This window comes from Mus musculus, chromosome 4 (assembly GCF_000001635.26).
Source record: "Mus musculus strain C57BL/6J chromosome 4, GRCm38.p6 C57BL/6J".
Lineage (NCBI taxonomy): Eukaryota > Metazoa > Chordata > Mammalia > Rodentia > Muridae > Mus > Mus musculus.
In genome coordinates, this window is record NC_000070.6 from 8,140,774 (window position 1) to 8,159,976 (window position 19,203).

General features: G+C 40.0%; 1 protein-coding gene across 1 annotated transcript in view; it reads right to left on the bottom strand.

Annotated features, from left to right (window-relative positions):
• Positions 1 to 719: 719 nt before the first annotated feature.
• Car8 (carbonic anhydrase 8) overlaps positions 720 to 19,203 on the bottom strand; it is a 97,549-nt gene continuing 79,065 nt past the window's right edge. The window contains exon 9 of the mRNA NM_007592.3: positions 720 to 5,443. The gene's annotated coding sequence lies outside the window, so the exon portion shown is untranslated. The remainder of the gene's footprint in view (positions 5,444 to 19,203) is intronic.

Below are 19,203 nucleotides of genomic sequence, written 5' to 3' on the forward strand. Positions count from 1 at the left end.
ACAAAGCTCAAGTCCAAGTGGATCAAAGACCTCACCTCAACATAAAACCAGATACACTGAATCTAATAGAACAGAAAGTGGGAAAGAGCCTTCAACTTATTGGCACAGGAGAAATTTCTTAAACAGAACTCCAATGACCCATGATCTAAGATCAAGAATTGATAAGTGGAACCTCATGAAACTGGAAAATTTCTGTCAGGCAAAGAACATAGTCAATAAGACAAATCGACAACCTACTGATTGGGAAAAAATCTTCACTAATCCCACATCTGATAGAGGGTTAATATCCAAAATATATAAAGAACTCAAGAAGTTAATCACCAAAAAGCTGAACAACCCAATCAAAAAATGTGGTGTAGAATTAAACCGAGAATTCACAACTGAAGAATCTTGAATGGCTGAGAAACACCTAAAGAAATGCTCACAGTCCTTAGTGATCAGACAAATGCAAATCAAAACAACCCTGAGATTCCACCTTACACCAATCAGAATGGCTAAGATCAAAACCTCAGGTTGTTGGAGAGGATGTGGAGAAAGAGGAGTACCCCTCCATTGCTGGTGGGATTGCAAACTGGTACAATCACTCTGGAAATCAATATGGAGGTTCCTCAGAAAATTGGAAATAGATCTACCTGAAGACCCAGCTATACCATTCTTGGGAATATGCCCAAAATATGCCCACAATGCCATAAGAACACTATGTTCATAGTGGCCTTATTTGTGATAGACAGAACCTTTATTAACACAACAACAAAACATCAGAAAATGTAATTAGGTCACTATAAAGGAGTGCTAAATGGGCATTTCTTACTTATATCAAAAGGCAACTATATAAGACAATACTGTATTATTGAACGATTAGAGCTTCAATACACACATACACAGCTCCCTTCACAATAACAGCACAGAGGCAGATGGGAACAAAGCAAAATTAGAGTGAGAAAATGACAGTCAGTAACTTGAATCACTGGAATGAAATGAAAATAAGGATATCAACAAATAAGACTAAGAAACTCTGTGAATGTGCATTTACTCTCTTTTCTTAGATTCTTTAGTATATACATATACAGATTAATAATTCTAAAATATATTTTTGATACATCTTTAATTGATGTTTAAGATGATATCTTTGGACATATGAAAAGGATAACATGCATACATATATGTATGTATATATATGCACATATAAATATATATGCATATATATATATAAGTATATATGCATACACACACACACACAATTATAGCACAAAAAGAGAAGCCATGGAGCTATTTTGGAATAAGTAGATCATAATAATCAAGTTGGTATAAATCTAAATTCAGTTCTCAATAACTAATATTCTAGTTTCTGATATATATTCCTAGAACACTAAGAATATAAACTAAAATAGGAACAATTTAATAGTAATTAAACAGTTATAAATATGTATACCTTTAACAACAGAGTTCTAAAATGCGCAAAGAAAATAATAAAAGAATAATTTAACAATAGTAGTTAAAGACTTCAATATTTACTTTCAATAATAAGCAAAAGCTTGACAAGGAAATTGAAGAGTTAACCAAAGATGTAAGTCAACTAGGATAAATAAACATCTATAAAAGACACTGCACAAATGGAAAACAAAAAAAAAAGCATCCGTGTTCAACATCTCCATATTGTTCTCCGTGAGACAAGAAAGGGCACATAACTTTTAATGGATCCGGATCCTGCCAAATAGATTGCCTAACCACAAGAAGTGAAATCATTAGTGAATGGAAAAACTTAGAAACTCAGATATTTGTACAAATTAGACACCACGGGAATAAGGGACAATTGGATTCAACATAGCACTGAAAATTGGGGAGCATAAGATGAAGTGAAAGAAAATGTAAAAGTGTCATTTCAAAATTTAAGACAAACTTACAACTGCAAATATCCTGATGTGAAACTAACGTATCAATGAAATAACCTAATTTACCCTTTAAGATAATGGAAACAGCAGAGTTCAGATCCACAGTAAGCATCAAGGAAGGAAAGAAAATGCAGACTACATCAGAAGCACAATTCAAAAAAAAAAAAAAAAGCCACAAAATCCGAGTTCAGTTCTTTAGAACAATTAACAGAATTATCTTCGGATAGACAGAATAATAACCAACAAAAGACCCCAGGAAAACGGTTCAGTGGGTGGTGGCACTTGCTGCCAAGCCTGATGATCAATTTTTGATCCTATCCCTAGGACCTGCATGGTACAAAGAGAGAGCCAACTTCTGGAAGCGGTTCTCTGACCGCCACGTGCACCGTGTGGCATGTGTATATCCACACACATACAAACGAACATTTTTTTTCTCATTTAAATTCTGAAAGTGTCTTGGCTGACAAACCTTCTAAGACAATATCCCCTCACACACCATTAAGGTCATTAATGACCACAACTCAGATACACTTTTACATGGAAAGGCACTTCAGCTTGTTGCCTTTACCCTAAATCTCAAGACTTGTGGAAGTCACCATGTATTCCTAGTTAATGGCTTCCCTCACTTCCAGAAGGCTCATATCTCATTGCAATGCTTTGAATTTTCTTTCTCAGTCATCATCAAAGCAACATAGATTTGAGAATAGTTATTTAAAGTTTTATTGATGGACGAATTAGACTTTCAAATCCATTCATACAAACACACAGTAATGTTTCTATTCTGAATCAGATGCAATTAGCATTTTGAGGGGGTTTTCATACATAAAAATATTGGTTGGGCTTAGTGGTACACATCAATTCCAACAGACCCAGGAAGATCTCTGTGAGATGAAGGCCAGTCTGGTCTACACAGAGATGTGCAAGACCACCAGAGCTATGTGGTGAAAACTTTTCTCAAAAAAAGGGGGGGGGGAGCCAAAGCACTCGGGAGGCAGAGGCAGGAGGATTTCTGAGTTCGAGGCCAGCCTGGTGTACAAAGTGAGTTCCAGGACAGACAGAGCTACACAGAGAAACCCTGTCTCAAAAAACTCAAAAAAGGGGGGGGGGGGCAAAAGATAGAAAGAATACAAAGGCTCTGTAAAAGTACCTTTTATTCACCAGATGTAACTGTCATCTCGGAGCCTTATTGCTGAATAAATCACCTTTTCTACTTCTCTCTGAACTCTGCCTAGCTCATTCAACTCAGCTGTTCTGACTCAAACTCCTCTCCAAAGTGACTAATTCAAGACGGGATTCTCTTGGCTTCTCTCTGAATTGCTCTGCTTGGAAAAACTGCCTCTTGAATTTCCCCAAACTGAACTGTATTGCCGGCAGGAACTGAATGGAACTAAGCAGAACTGCACAAACTCAACTGAACTCAACGGCATTCATCTCAACTACAGCAAACCGCACTCAACTGCACAACACTGCGTTGCCTGAACTCAACTGAACTGTGCTCACTGAACTGCTCGCCCCCCCCCCGACCCCCCCACCTCTCCTGTGCTCCTTAGAGTTGGGGTATCCTACATCTGATTTGTTCTGCCAAATCTTTCTCTGATTTGTAACTTTGTCTACCCCTCAATGAGACATCACTTTTAGTTGCTTCCTTCTGCAAACTAACATTGCCTACATTGTTTCAGATTCAGGATGTGCACTAAGGGCATATCTGTATTCTAGCCAGAGGGATTATAGGTGTGGATTGCCCAGACCAAGAAAGTCTTTCAATATGATTTCTTTCCAGAACAGCCACGTTGCTGGATTAAAATTGCTCTACAAAATTCACCATGGATACTAATCTTAAATGGTCATTTAAGAAAAAAAAAACGCAAAAAATAAATTTGGTTGCTTTATGAAATTCTTATGACGTCTAGATATCATTCTGGAAGACAATCACGGTAGGTTTTTCATTACATTTCATTTTCCACTTTATATGTTTCAGAGTAAGATGGATGAAGACTATAGGAAGGATGAGACATGAAAATGCAAGTCTAGGTCAACTCTGTAGGAGTGGAGACATAGACCTCTCTGCATGACTGTGTCCCAAGCACTGTACTACCAAAGTATCACCAGGAGAACCATGTAACTGACACCCCATGACGGCCTTTCAGTCTAGTCTATTAGCTATAAACTATGACATCCCCATAGTCATGGCTGAACATGGATTTCATAGTGCTTGCTAGCTTGGAAGCTATAAAGATTTCAATTTCAGGGTTCATTTTGTTTGTTTGTTTAGCCTATATTTTAACATTTTCATTTTAGCAAATACTAAAAACTTCAAAGAGGCAGGATGCAGGCACTCTCTCTGTCATCAGAGACCCTGCGTGTGGCTGTTCTGTTGTGTTCCAGGGATACTGAATCTTCCTGTATCCCACTTCCCTCAGGACAATGGCTCTAGTTTTCCTTCCTGCCCAAGACTCTATGTTGAACTTCCTTTGCTTCTGTTTTCAGGGAGATCTCTTGTGATTTTTTTTTTTTTTGTATTGTTTCCCTTTACCAACAGATCTAAAACCTCTAAATCGGTGCTTATTCTAGCTACCAGCACACAATCCCTCCAAATTGAGAGTGCAACAATTAAAACAGTCAATAAAATTTATTTGGGAAGTAGTTGCTTTCTTCCATTATCTCTACCATTTTACACCATTCTGTCACATTGAACTGAGATATGACTGAAGATGAGCTTAACTGAAAAGAAGGGTATGGTTGACCCTTATCTTATCCCACTACAGATGTGCAATCTATAACGTATTTTGAAGACTTAAAAAGTATACAATACTAAATTAACATAGTATACTAGTGGATTTTTATTTCTATTATGGAAACAAAGCTATTACTGGTATGCTGTCCCCATCTTTCCTCCTATCTATTTTTATGCTATTCTTAACTCCTTAGAAGCCATACATTCAGATATGCCATAAGTATATTAGATTCAATTAAATTCTTTTTAAAAATAATATATAAAGTATCTTTGCATTAACTTCAAAATTTTTTCCATGACAAACCAGTTTGACATTAAATTTGGTGCAATTATTGCAAAAACAACACGAGATAATTTTTATGACTCCTTCATATTGTATTTTGATGTTCTAAGCTGTTGTAGATCAAACATCTTGCTTTATTATCAAGAAATACACTAGTGAGCATATTTTCTAATACAGACAGGAAATAAATGACTTGGCTCTGGGAATGTGCTTTTCTTATCTCATATTGATATATAATACAGTCATATTAGTATGTCTGAAAACTACTTTCATTCTTTCTACACATAAGCAACAAGCAGTATGTGCAAAAGTATGAATTCCAGAAGCTGTGGTGTGTGCACACACACACTGTGTTTCTTTAAAATGAACAGCCACTTCTAATATTTCATAACAGCATGTATACAGACAATGGTCACAGATATCCATCAACACTGCAGTAACTGAAGATAATGCAGGCTTGAGGGTTAAAACAAAGCTGCCACTCAGGAGTTTCCACTCCTCATCAAAGGACTCCGTGGGACCACTGTCTTCTTCCTTCAGGCAAAGAGAACAAAGCAGTAAGGTTATTTGCATCCTTCCATAGCATCTGAAAAGCCCTTCTAAAATCCAACTAAAGATAGTAGAAATTAAACATGAGACAATGCAGAAATTTTAAAATATCTTCACAGGTTTGCAATCTGTTTGCAATTTTCTAACAAAGACACAATAATTTTATTTCTGTGTTAGACTTAATTAGAATACAATGTCAAAGTCACAGATATTGTCAACTAAATTGATACTTGAGCTATATTATCAATTAAATACCTACATGTCAATTTTAATAAAAACAAGACTTTAAATTGCTAACAATTTCATGTGTTATAAACATGATGGCTAGTAACCATTTCTTCCAGGCCATAAAGCATCTTAAAGATCCTAGTAATTACATGGTTAAGTGTAGAATAATACATTGGACAGGACTTCAGGGACATCACAAACCACAGGCTTCGCAATGCTGTGGCTTGAAGGAGCATGGCCCCCACAAACACATGGCTCATGAGTTTGAATACTTGGTTTCCAGCTGGAGAAACTATTTGGGAAGGATTAGGAGGTATGTAGAGACAGGCTTTGAGTTTTTATACTCAGTGTTCTCTGCCTGTTGTATCTCAAGGCATAAGTTCTAAGCTACTGCTACAATGGCATGCCTGCTGCCTGTTGCCATACTTCCCAGCATGGGCTCTCTTCCTCTGGAACTGTGAGCCCCAAATTAAATACTTTATTTTATAAGTTGCTTCTGCCATGGTGTTTTGCTAGAGAAATTGAAAAGTAACTAAGACATTCATTTAGGGAAAATATGTCAGCTAAGACTAGAATCCAACATCCTACTAGGATTCGATACTGATACTCGCATGCAGATGCCCAGTGTCATAGTTTCAGAGAACAGCTGCCCATTCAAAGGATGGGCATAACAAAGACAAAGCCACCTGGCCAATCTTATGTGCAAGAATATTCACCACCACCACCACCACCACAGTTAAAACCGTAAATGCTGATACAACAAAATACATTAGAATTATCCATATGGTATTCCTATCTATTAGTCCATATGCCTGTACACACTTGCAAGTCATGAGTGTACACATGGAAGCATATAAGTAGTTTATAAAACAAAGGTTTATAATGTTAGGTATATAGTTCCAAACTATATTTCAAACAAATAATGTCATGCCACAGACTTTAAAAATATTTCAAATTTACATAATAAATTGGCACACTAACCATATACTGCATGGTGTTATGAAATATATTGTAGGATGGGTAAATCAAGCTGAACTGTAGATGCATTACCTCATACTGTTGTCATTTTGTTGGGAGAACACTTAAAATCTATTATTTCCCTTTTCCAATAATAACATCACTTTAAACTGCAGTCACTATGACATTCTCTTGAACACATTCTTAATTTAAACTTTATAATTTTGGCCAGTATCTTCCGACTCCTTCCATCATATCTATAATATTAAACCTCAGAAATCTGATTTTTCAAGGGTAAAATAAGATATTGTCAAGATACACATTTTAACAACAATAAGCACAAGGATTACAAATTAAAATACATGAAACTGACTGCTAATCAAATCAGTGTACCACATTTCAGAGTTAAGAGGGTCTTAATGAACATGCATTCGTTTTCTGCAAGGAAACAATGAAATTGAATCTTTCCCAAAATGTGTTGCTAACAATACTAAAAGCTGGATGGGGGAAAAAAATGTCCCAAACCCCCATGGAGATTCTGGTAACAGTTCTTTAACTCAGAATCACCAGGATCTCTTTGCTAACTTGCCCTGTAAATGCCTAAAGGGACATTGTCTTCAGGATGGGGACCATCTTTACTGACTCAAGAGATCTCCGCATGGATCAGAGCTTTACAGAACTCATTTGGATAGGTTGGTCGACAGACTTTATCTGAAGTTCATAAAAGAAAATTCTACTTGAAGAATATCCTAATTTCTAATGAATTCTAATCCCAAATATCAACTAACAAAATATGAACCTGCAATATTCCATCAGCTTGGGATTCAGACCTGGCTTCATATGATACAACCTCAAGCTTACATGTTCACTGGAACCCACTGGTTTCTGAAGCTCCAGGGGCATGACTGAGAGGTTCTCAGCAAATGCCTATGAAATTCTAATTTATCTTGGTATGTGATATGCTGGTTAATCGGGATGCTTACTTTGCTAAATTTTTCCCATAGAGGAAGATAGAAATAATCACTGCCTTTTTTTTTGGTTTTGTTTTTGTTAAAATTTTCATTATCTGTGTCTTTCCAATGCTACCTTCTAGGCCCTGGGACGGAGTTCATTTGATAAAGAGCTTATATTGCAAGCACGAGGTTTATGCGTTTGATTCCCAGAACCCAGTAAAAATCTCTAGTTTGGTAGTGTGCACTTATCAACCAGCACTGGGGTGGCAGAGACAGGTGAACCCTTGGGTTCATCGGCCAGACTCACATAACCAATGAGTCCGTTGCAGGCAGTGAGACCCATTCTTAATAAGGAACTCAGCAACTAAGAGGCACTCTATGCTTATCTCTGGCACCCTCTGAGGCCTGAGAGCACAATTCCTGCCTCCCATGGCTTATGAGAATGGAATCCTGCCTGGGAACAATGTGTTGAACATACTGCCCCCCTCCCTGGGCTGGAAGCCCACCTACCAATAATCATGACGGATGCTTCAAAAACATCTCACCTGATGTTCTGTGCATCAAAGTAAATGTGAAACACGGCTCATTATCTTCCAACATGGTAGCAGATGTGTGAAATTTTCTGTATTTCAGAGAGAGTTCTAAAGGGATGGAACTATGATAGGTCTCATCAGGGCCATTTCAAAAGTGCCCACCATGCTACCTGACCCAAAGCAAGTGCTCCAAAAAAGGATGGACATATTGCACTATCATGCATGTGCATAAAATATATGACGAAAACAACAGCAGCAGGTGTTCCTATTTAACTTTTTTATTTGTAACAAAATTATATTTAGGCCGTTTAAACAAATAAGTAAAACTGTTTGCTATGAAGACTACTTGTCCTCGGTCTGACACATCAGCAACTTTCTAATCAGTTCATTCCATAGAAAAATTTTATGAACATCCCAGATCATGAGCCTCTAAGTTCACCATCCAGTTTGCTTAAGTATTACCTTTTGACTTTCCCGATGGCAAGCGGAGATTTGAAGGTCTTTCCTCTAGTCAGTCTCCTCCTAGCCCCTGATCAAAAAAGGCACACCACCTATCATAAATCCTTACCACATCCCACCTTGCAAATATATTTATGTGGGACCGGGATAGGCAGCCTATTGTGGTTGAATGAGGCTTGCTCCAGCAACCCAGTAGAAAACTCTATAAGGGGTGGAACACTGAGCCACATTTCCAGAGAAAGGTGCCTGAAACCACAGAGCCCCCAAACTCCATAATTCTGTGACTGTAAGTCGCGTAGACAATGTCCCAAGCTTCTGGCTAGACTCCATCCCCACAGTTACCTAACTATAGCCAGGTATGTCTCTCCCCAGTTATCTGATAGCCCAGTCCACTATAAAAGGGACTTCTTGCCCCCCTTGCTTTCTTTAAGCTCTCACCTTTCTTACTTTCCTCTCTAGCCCTCTCTCTCTCCCTCCACATGGCCATGGGTGGCCTCTCTCCCTCTTTCTACCTTCTCTCTTTCTCCCTGCCTTTCTACAATAAAGCTCTAAAACCACAGACTGTCTGTGCTCATCAAGGCCTGCTGTGCTTGAACGATGGGATGGGATAGGCTTTCTCCTAATGAGTCACTTCTAACCTCCAGCCAGAAGGCCTTCCTGAGCTCCAGCGACCAAGGACTCTCACCCAAGTGGGAACCACCCAGCACCGCCCCTCTCCCCATCCTTTCCTCCCTTTGGCCCTGGGGCTGACCAAGCTGCCCTTGCCCCCTCCCCCCAATTCTGTTCTCAGCTCTACCGAGGTGTCCAGCGGTGTCTGGGATGCTCGAGACTGAGAGCCTGGTACCTAGGACTGCCCCTTGTCCACCCTCCAAGCGAGCTGGGATTCATTGGCTTCACCCAGCCAGACACTCACGGGGGAAAGTGTATGGCAATCCTCCACATCCGCCTGCCCGGAGCACCAGAACTCTGGCGGGACGAAGGTTTTCTCCCAATCCCTTTATTCCCCTGCACCCTCTGCCCTGCATATTTATACTAAAATCCTGGTTGAATCAATTATTTTGTAGTATAGTAATGATAAATATCATTCAGAATGAAACTATGTGTTTCATTATATTTTTTTTGCCCTGCATGTTGCTTTCTCTAAGTTGAATAATCATCTTGGATATTTATAATTAGCTGAATTCATTGCTACCTGCCAATTGTCCTACTTGCTTCAAGAGGTTAAAGCATATCTTGTGGCTGAGAGGCTGAGTACAGCTTTAATCCCAGCACTTGTGAGGCAGACAGAGGTAGGTCTCCTCAGGCCAAAGGCCTGCCAGGCTTCACAGTGAGCCCTCTGCATTTGCGTCTCTGCGGAAGCTTCTTCCAGAAGCTCATATCCAACTCATTCACATTTGTACTGACTGATTTCTGTCTCTGATCTCACGCCACTGTTATCCTGGGCATGCGCCTTGTTGGTCAGCTAGACAGCTGCACCAGACACTGCACCAGAGCCTAGGTGGAGAGGAAGAAACCAGAAGCGCTGAGTTCTCAGGAACTCGCTCCTACATCCTGGTTTAGTGAGGCAGCCAAGTTCCCTATCATCAGTTCTTGACCACTTTCTCCACAAGGTAAGGCATCTATCTGCCAGGCCTTTGAAAGGGATTTTAAGGTATAACTGCTTCTCAAGCGGTATTCAACCAACACAGCTACCACTAGCTTCTTTCTCCTCCAATGTCCAGAGGCATCTGTGGCAAATTCGCAGGCCTTTGAGCCCATCACTAAAACCTCGGTTCCCTCCATTACCATGCCCCATCACCACCCCACCACGTGCTTCCAGCCTCTAGAGCGCTGCAGCCTGTGTCTTTCCTCTTGCTTTCTCATCCTTGCGAGTTTGTATACTTAAAGAAATTCACTTTTCTGTTATTTTAATGCGATTTGTGGTTTTAAAAAATGCCAATGCTCAATCAGTGATCATTATTTGTGACAAACATTCCCGTTGATGCATTCTGTGTGCTTTCTAAATTATTTCTGATACCGTATCATCGGGGCCACAGAACATGAATCTGTTTGATAAAAGAATCTAAAGAAATGGCAAATAAACAGAGGTAATCAGGCTTGCATTCTCTGCTTTGGGATATCTTCCAACTCTCCTCTTGTCTAAATATAAACAGAAAAAACCTAAAATGTAGAGAGAATTTTCTGTTCTTCAATGATTATTATTCACAATAATGACCTTGAAGTATGACCACATTCTAAAGTCTGTTAAATCATCAATTCTTTCAGTATAATTACAACAGATGTTATCTTTCACAGGCCTGTTTTGAAGTTGAATTTGTCTTTTACTAAGACACCCCAGGGAATGAGGAGAATTCAGATCCCTTTAGGGAATTCCCTGAAAAGCTATGAAAAATACAATTGCATGTGTGTACTTCCTGACCCTCAGAGGCTGCTGAAGGTCAGAGGCTGAGTTCAGGGACAAGAAGTCTGACTCAGCTAACTGACTATCTACAAAATTATCCCTATTAAGAACAACAATTCAAAATCAAATCTCCAAGATGGGAAGTGTTTGGAAATGGTGGCATGGGGGTAGTAATGGCCAGCAGCTAAAAGCACCTGCTCTTGAGAGGACCTAGAACATGGCAGATCAGAAAAGTCAGTTCAGGGCATCCAAATGCCTCCTCTGACACCAAGAGTACCCTCCGAGTACACACACATACATGAACACCAGGCACACACATAGTAGAAACACATACATGAGCATCAGGCACATAACATAGCACACACACGTACATGAGCACCAGGCACACACATAGTAGAAACACATACATGAGCACCAGGCACATAACATAGCACACACACATTAGTGAGCACCAGGCACATACATAGCACACACACATACATGAACACCAGTCACACACATAGTAAAAACACATACATGAGCACCAGACACATAACATAGCACATACACATACATGAGCACCAGGCACATAACATAGCACACACACATTCGTGAGCACCAGGCACATACATAGCACACACACATACATGAGCACCAGGCACACACATACATGAGCACCAGGCACACACATAGTACATACACGTATGAGTAGGCAAAACACTTCCACATACAAAATAAATAAATCTAAAAAATGTTTTAACTTAAAAATCTAAAAAGAAATAGTGATGTGCTAAGAACAAGAACCTTTCTAAGTGGCCATTTTCCCTGGCACTAGGCACACATCTTTGAGTGGATTGTACAAATTCATTCAATGTGAACTTAGCTGCACCCACCTGCCTCAGCTCTAGCCTGAAACCTACCTCAGAGAGCTCAAAGCTGTAGTGCATAAAAGAAAAAGACTGAAACTCAATGCGTATCTATTATAAGCAATGGCAACTAGCCATCCGACTTTCCAAGAGCCACTAACTTACAAAAAGGAAAACAAAGAAATGCCAAAGAGGAGAGAGAAGTGGCAAACTTTTTGAATACTCTAAGGAAAGATACTGGAAAACTAGCCTCTGGGTTCAGAGATCCAAATGCATCAGAAATAAGGACGGCAGACATCACAGCAAATGAGTTAACATTCTATAGAGTACCCATTGGTGCAACTGAGTAAAAATGATTCAAATTAGAAATACATGAAATTACATAAAATTACCACAATTGACAACATAGATAGATAGATAGATAGATAGATAGATAGATAGATAGATAGATAGATAAAAGCAGCTGAACGTTATTAGGCACTAAATGAAAGGATCATTAGAACATCGGAGACAACCCAACAAATTATGTTCTCCACAAAACATTAATCAATATGAAAACAAAATGGACAATCAACATGGACTGTACCGAGCATCATGGTACAGGGAGGGCTGCTGCAGGAATGCTAATCCGCTTAACGTGGCCTTATAAACTCACAAACAGCTTGGTCCTTAGCCCTTAGTCCTCAAACAGCTCAAGGAACTTAAACCGCTTGATGTCTCCACTTCATTTATGAAGGCTAAATGACTACTGATGATTTGCCCAAGTTGGGGAGACAGTAGAGTGGCTTGTTCACACCACTGCGTTCACTGACCAGACACACCCCTGTTGGTTCTGCCCAAATATACCACTAGAGTATCCACAATGAATGAACAAAATATATAAAACATAGCCTTAAAATATCCATAACATAAAAGCTATAGTGATTGTACTCAACAAATATCTACCCTTTGGTCCTCAACATTACAAAGAAGTAAACTCCTATAAGTGATATGTCATACAAGTCCCACACTCTGGTAGTTTTCTTTCTTCCATTTTCTCATATTTTGTTACTCTCTTTTGTTGCTTCTAGTCTTATAATAAAATGATTCTATAGTTTAACTGGAAATTTTAAAGATCTGAGAACAGCTAGACAGACTGGAAAGAGATCTCCTGTGCACTGATGCCACAAGCTCTACTGTTGGTGCTTATGACTAGACAGAAAAACAGAACAGTAAGTGCCACACCTACTCCAGTAGTGACTTCGAGTGACAGGCCCAAACGCTTGGACACAGTCCTGAGGAGGAACTGTGGCATCCTATAAAATTAACGTTCCAAATCTGTCCTTGCTTTAGTCAGCGAATGGATCTGTGTGCTTTTCTTCAATATTGTTTTATTATAAGTGCCTCAACGGATTGATTTTGACATATAGCTAAGTTAGATTAGCCTCCACCAGTGTTCCAATGTCCTAGGAAGTCCTTGAGCCAATCCTGGGCTTGGAATTCAGTAAGAATGTTACCTATTCAGTAACATTCAGAATTGCCTCTAGTACTGTGAGAGACATAGTGAAAGAAATCAAGCATTACAATTCACTAGAATATGGGCCGGGCATGGTGGCGCATGCCTTTAATCCCAGAACTTGGGAGGCAGAGGCAGGTGAATTTCTGAGTTTGAGGCCAGCCTGGTCTACAAAGTGAGTTCCAGGACAGCCAGGGCTACACAGAGAAACCCTGTCTCGTAAAACCACAAGAAAAAACAAAAAAAACAAAAACAAACAAACAAACAAAAAACCAATTCACTAGAATAGAGCTAGTAATCTCAGGGCTAGTCTACATAATACTTAGAACAATAGATAGCTGAGTCATTCCCATACACAGGAATTTACAATGGCCTAGGGGGAAGGTGGACTATACAATAGACTAGAATTGGAACTATGGCAAGGGCATGAAGCCCTTGCCTCTGACTTCTAAGATTTAGCTGACCTTAGGTGGGGCTGCTTTTGATCCCAGTTGTTAACACTGATTTTATCCCAGTTGGTTCCTGTTAGCTTTTGTGTTCACGTTCCTCTGTTTTGTTGTAAAAGTAGTTTTGCATCAGATAACTTCATTGTTCCTTGGATGGCCTTAATGTATCATTTAACTTCTTTGTTTTCTGTAATATATAAGACTGATGTTCGCTTTGACAAATTACATTCAGATACCACACTCCCTTGTGTCCATATCTGTTTGTCACCCTTTCCGACAACTCCTGCCCACCTGTACCGGGACCCTGATTTCTCCCGCTGATTGAGGGGGGCCGACTGAGGCCACTCTGCAGCAAGTAAGTGGGGGGAGGAGCCAAGGATCACAGGACTGAAATGTGAGCATCATCTGTGTGCACACTGGCAACAATGAGAACCTCCTAAGGACTCTGTACTGGTAAAAGTGAAGAGAAACAACAGCTGAACATGTGACCAGTTGGGTCATGAATTGACACAACTCTTGGGGACAGTGAGTTTTCTGAGTTAAAATAGAACTCTGGTAGTTCATTAACAAAATTAGTCACTAAGCCACAGTATAGTTGATTATAAGAGAACACTGGCAGTTACCCAGGTGAAAATACATTTTAGAACATGCTTAAAAGTTACACTGGAGAAGGAGGGAGGGGTTAGTAGCACTCGCCACTCTCCCAAGCATGCAGATTCACTTCCAAGTATCCGCAGAGCAGTTCACAAACATTCCTGACTCCAGTTCTAAGGGAATCCAATGATGCACGTGATACACTCACATACATACAGCTAACACACTCACACACATAAAATTAAATGAATAAACCTTTAAAAATTAAAAAAAAAAAAACCCTACACTTAATAAACACTTCATGTATGACATATAGTGATTCAATGAGAAAAAGACACATCAAACCAGCAGGTAAGTAACATACACAGAATGATTCCATATGGAATATTACATGCATACACAGATCACATGTACACATGTTAATATCCCTTCCATACTTATACTGCAGAACAACTAGTGGAAACATTTAGGTTCTGTTTTCTCATTGTCACCTCCCCACCACCTCTGAGACACTCTGCTACAGCTTTCTTAAAGTGAGGGAAACATTGAGATTGAGAGACTGTCACACTCTACCACATAGGTTTCCTTCTGAATCATTTTAAAAGCTAAATTGAGTGTTCCATAACTTCAGTGCAGAATGCGGTGGCGATTATTAGTAAGGATTATCCTACAGAGTGGATAATCTACATAAATGCTCTCTCAGGATGGCTTCAGGCACATAGGTATGACATATAGTGATTTAATGAGAAAAAGACATATCAAACCAGCAGACAAGTAACATACACAGGATGATTCCATATGGAACATTACATGTCACGGTCACAGCAAGCACATGCTACCTCACATACATGGCCTCTGGCCATGCCAGGATACCTGGAGCTGGTGATGATGGCTATTACTGGCAGTACAGTTCCAGAGATGTGTGCCATCAAATGCTGTGGTTTCTTGAATTTTTAACCATGTATGCCTATCAATTGTACTTGGAGTCATGGAAACAAAGGCAAAGAAATATCTCAGTGGTTAGTTTGCCATAGCATAGACTAGAGAGGGAAAGGAGATAATCCAAGGGAGGGAGGCAGACTAGATGACAAATCCTCATTCTATAAAATATTCAGAGTGGGCATATGTGACTTAGTGACCCCACAGAGGAATTGGCAACTCGTCCCATCAAGTGAAAACATACATTCTCCCCACCCACTCAATAATCTCTTTTCCAGGGAATTATCTGAAAGGGAGAGAGGGCAGAGATCCATAGATGCCCGTCAGCTCACTGTCAGGAGTTAACCCCATGGGGACCTGAATGGCTGGACTAGTTGTGACCTCAAGCAAGCTACACATCACTTCTCTGCCTCAGTTTCTTTATCTCTAAAATAAAGGTAAGAAGTACGTATCTCATAGAGAGTTGGGACCGTTACCTGAGATGCTGTACAGTATAGCATCTGAAGCCACCCCTCGAGAGCATTGATGTCCGTTATCCCCTCTGTAGGATAGTCCTTACTAATAATCGCCACTGCATTCTGCACTGAGGTTATGGAACTCTCAATTTAGCTTTTAAAATGATTCAGAAGGAAACCTATGTGGTAGAGTGTGACAGTCTCTCCATCTCAATTAGCACTACACTAATTAGCAAAGCCATTTGATACAGGACAGTGAGTCACACTTCTCTTCCTCCCCCTCGCTCCTCGGTGTGCTGTGAGGGTGACTGTGTGTCTGATTCCGTCCCAACTGAAAGCACAGATACTTCGTTTTTCACCGGTTCAAGCTTAATTCTTTTAGTCCAAAAATCAAAGTCAACGAAATTAAGTTGAATTGGAATTTGGACAGCTATTATGAGAAAGGGTTTGCTTGCACTGTGTCCCATTATAAGTAAGGATGGGTTTCCGCCTTCTTATGTAAATATTTCAGGTACCAAAATGTTCCACAAATGAATAATTGTGATGCTAGCAACATTTTTATTCTTATTTCTTTTCTTTAGCATTACAGTGATTTGTTTTTACTGTAACCCATGAATTATAATCACTCTTCTGTAAAAAAAAAATGATATTTTAAAAAATGACATTAATGAAGCATTGCTGCCTTCTTGAAAACTCAGAATGAACTTGTAGGCCTGCGAAAAGCTCACTGTTGTTTTCCTGAAGCACACGGTGGAGGAATCACATGTGAGTGGAGGACCATGCAGATCTGAGAGCACTGAAAGTACAACTATCAATGTTCATCAGAGATATATACTAACTGGGGATCTGAGGATCACCATGAAAAGGAGGGCATCCCGCACAGAACAGCAGGTACAGCACTCGATGAAGGTACCCTTTTCACATCACTTCACACCAGTGATGTGAAGGCGGAAGGAACTAGTCCCAGAAAACAAAGCTTTCATTTTTCTTTCTATATATGGGGAGTAGCCATTTGGAATTATTTAGTTAAGGACATCTTCAGGCAAAAGACTAAAGAATTTCTTGAGATCCAATTCAGTACCACACTCCTTAAAGCTTCTGAAAGCATTGTATTTTCCATAGACAAGCACTGAAGACCTGTAGTTCCCATTAAAGCACATCACAGAATGAATGATGGGAACTCAGAGTGATGAGAACACAGACCACTCACAGGGGTTGGCTGAATAAGCCCAGGAGTGGAAAATAAAGTCATCTGAAGTCGTCACTACTTTACTATTTCAGCATTTCTCAACCAGAGACATCTCTATATAGTCTAAATAAATATTTCAGATCCTGTCAAAAATACTGGGCATAGATTGTTGAAAGTCTGTTATGGAAACAATTAACTTGGATGTTTAAGTAAAATTAAAATAGTCACATAAGTAAACAGACCTCTATGTAATTACCATGTAAACAAAGATAACAACAACAGAAAGCTCTAAAATTTACAGTTAAAAGTCATCATTTGTTCTGGTCATATTTCCACTAAAACATTTTGAATAGTCAGTCTCTTGGCCTTGGGAGGTTCATGTCAGCATCCACTGTCCTCTTACAAGATTTCTTCTATGTATACTTGAATGGTCTAAATGTTTATGTCCTCCCAATTCTTATAGGGTTGGTATTAGGAAGTAGAGTCTGCAAAGGGAGGTTAGGTCACAGAGGCAGAGGCCACATGACCGGGATTGGTACACTCATGAAAGGGACTCCACAAAACTAAGCAGTCCCTTCCTAGTGTAGGAAGGAAGAAATGGTTCTGCATCCAGGAAAATGAACTGTCCCAGACACAGGCTTCTGTCACCTTATCCTGAGGTTGGCTACACATCTCCAAATCTACCCCGCTCCTGGGATTTCATCAGAGGCCCAATTAGAGGAATTTGCTAAGCCTTTTCCACTCTAGGCTCCTGTTCTTTTCTTGCTGATGCAATAACATTTCTCTTCTACCCTGAGACTTCAGGCTCTCAACCTTGCCCATAGCCTTGAATGGCTGAGCTATCCTACCAGCCCTGAGACTTCAGGTTTCTCAAGTGCTTCCTGCATGTAAGCAGTATGCTATATAGTATTAGAAACTGGAGCACTGGTGGGATAGGGGTTAGTACCCTTAACCTGGGCCTTAATCTGTACATAAATGAGATTTAAAAAAAAATGTACTGACAGAGTAAATCAGGGGATCCAACCACTCTGACTTGTTTCTCTACTTCTTCAGTAATGGATAATACAAGGCAACATAGTACTGGCTAATGCACACAAATTTTCCAAAGCTCATTTCAAAAGATTCCATAGTTAACAGTTAGAACACTAAAGCAACATTTTAATGTAACCTTTAACTATGGGCTACAAAACAAGACAAGAAACCATGCCCACCAATGGCAGCCATCGTCAGTCAGTCCCAATACTCTTTCCCACTGTGCTCGTAGAGGAATTCAAAAATCTGTACCGCTCTCCACACAGCTGCTTCTAACTGACTGGAGCTGACGAATGAGCTTGGGCGCTATTATCCGTGTCTTTCCTCGGCAGGTTTATGTAGAATACATACATCAGTTTTACATAATCTGACGGTGTCTTTGCAGGTAGCGATGACAGATATGGAGATGCTATACAGCTCTGGAAGCTATTAGAAGGAAAATATGCAGAAACTGATGACATATTGGAACTATGGGGCTAGGTGAGGAAGCCAGGGTCCCACATGGTCTGCCTTTGAGCACAAGCCAGCAGAGAGCCAGGTCTGTATGAAAGAATACAATCAGAGGCCATGAAGCTGTTAACACACTTAAATGAAAAGAAGACACCCTGCCTCTGCCCTTCCTCTCCTAGAGACAGGAGGAAACAGAGGATCCCAGGTCCCTATGTGTGCTAGTCGTGCTGGTCCTCACCACCGGAGGTCTAGAACCACAAAGAATGCTTTGCAATCCCTCACACTTACTGGTCAGCAACCTGCTGCCACTCCCAGGTTAAAAGTGTGCAGAGGTGTATCCTTATACAAGACTGTCTTGGACCCTGATATAGTAAATGTTCTTAGAAGTCTTACCTAGAGAAAACCAAGCTAACATAATACTTTACAGGTGGACTTAATTCCAGCACATAGGAATTCACACTTTAGTAGAGCATAACACTTACTCCTAACCACATTATTAGAAGACCAAAGTAACTTGCTAAAGTAACCAAGCTAAATGAACGTGGAAATAAACTCCAGTAAATAGAGAAAGGCTGGTAATGCCAAGGTAACTTGGGAAAGAATTCATGGCCCCTCAAATAGAAACTGTATTTAAATAGTCAGAAGCCAGTAGAATACTCAGGACTTCCCAATGGTGTGTTCCTGGGGTGTGGGCTGAGGGGTGAGCCTAAGAGGAAGAACAGCTTAGTAATTCAATTCCTATAGTCATCAACTTACTCAGGAGCAGGCT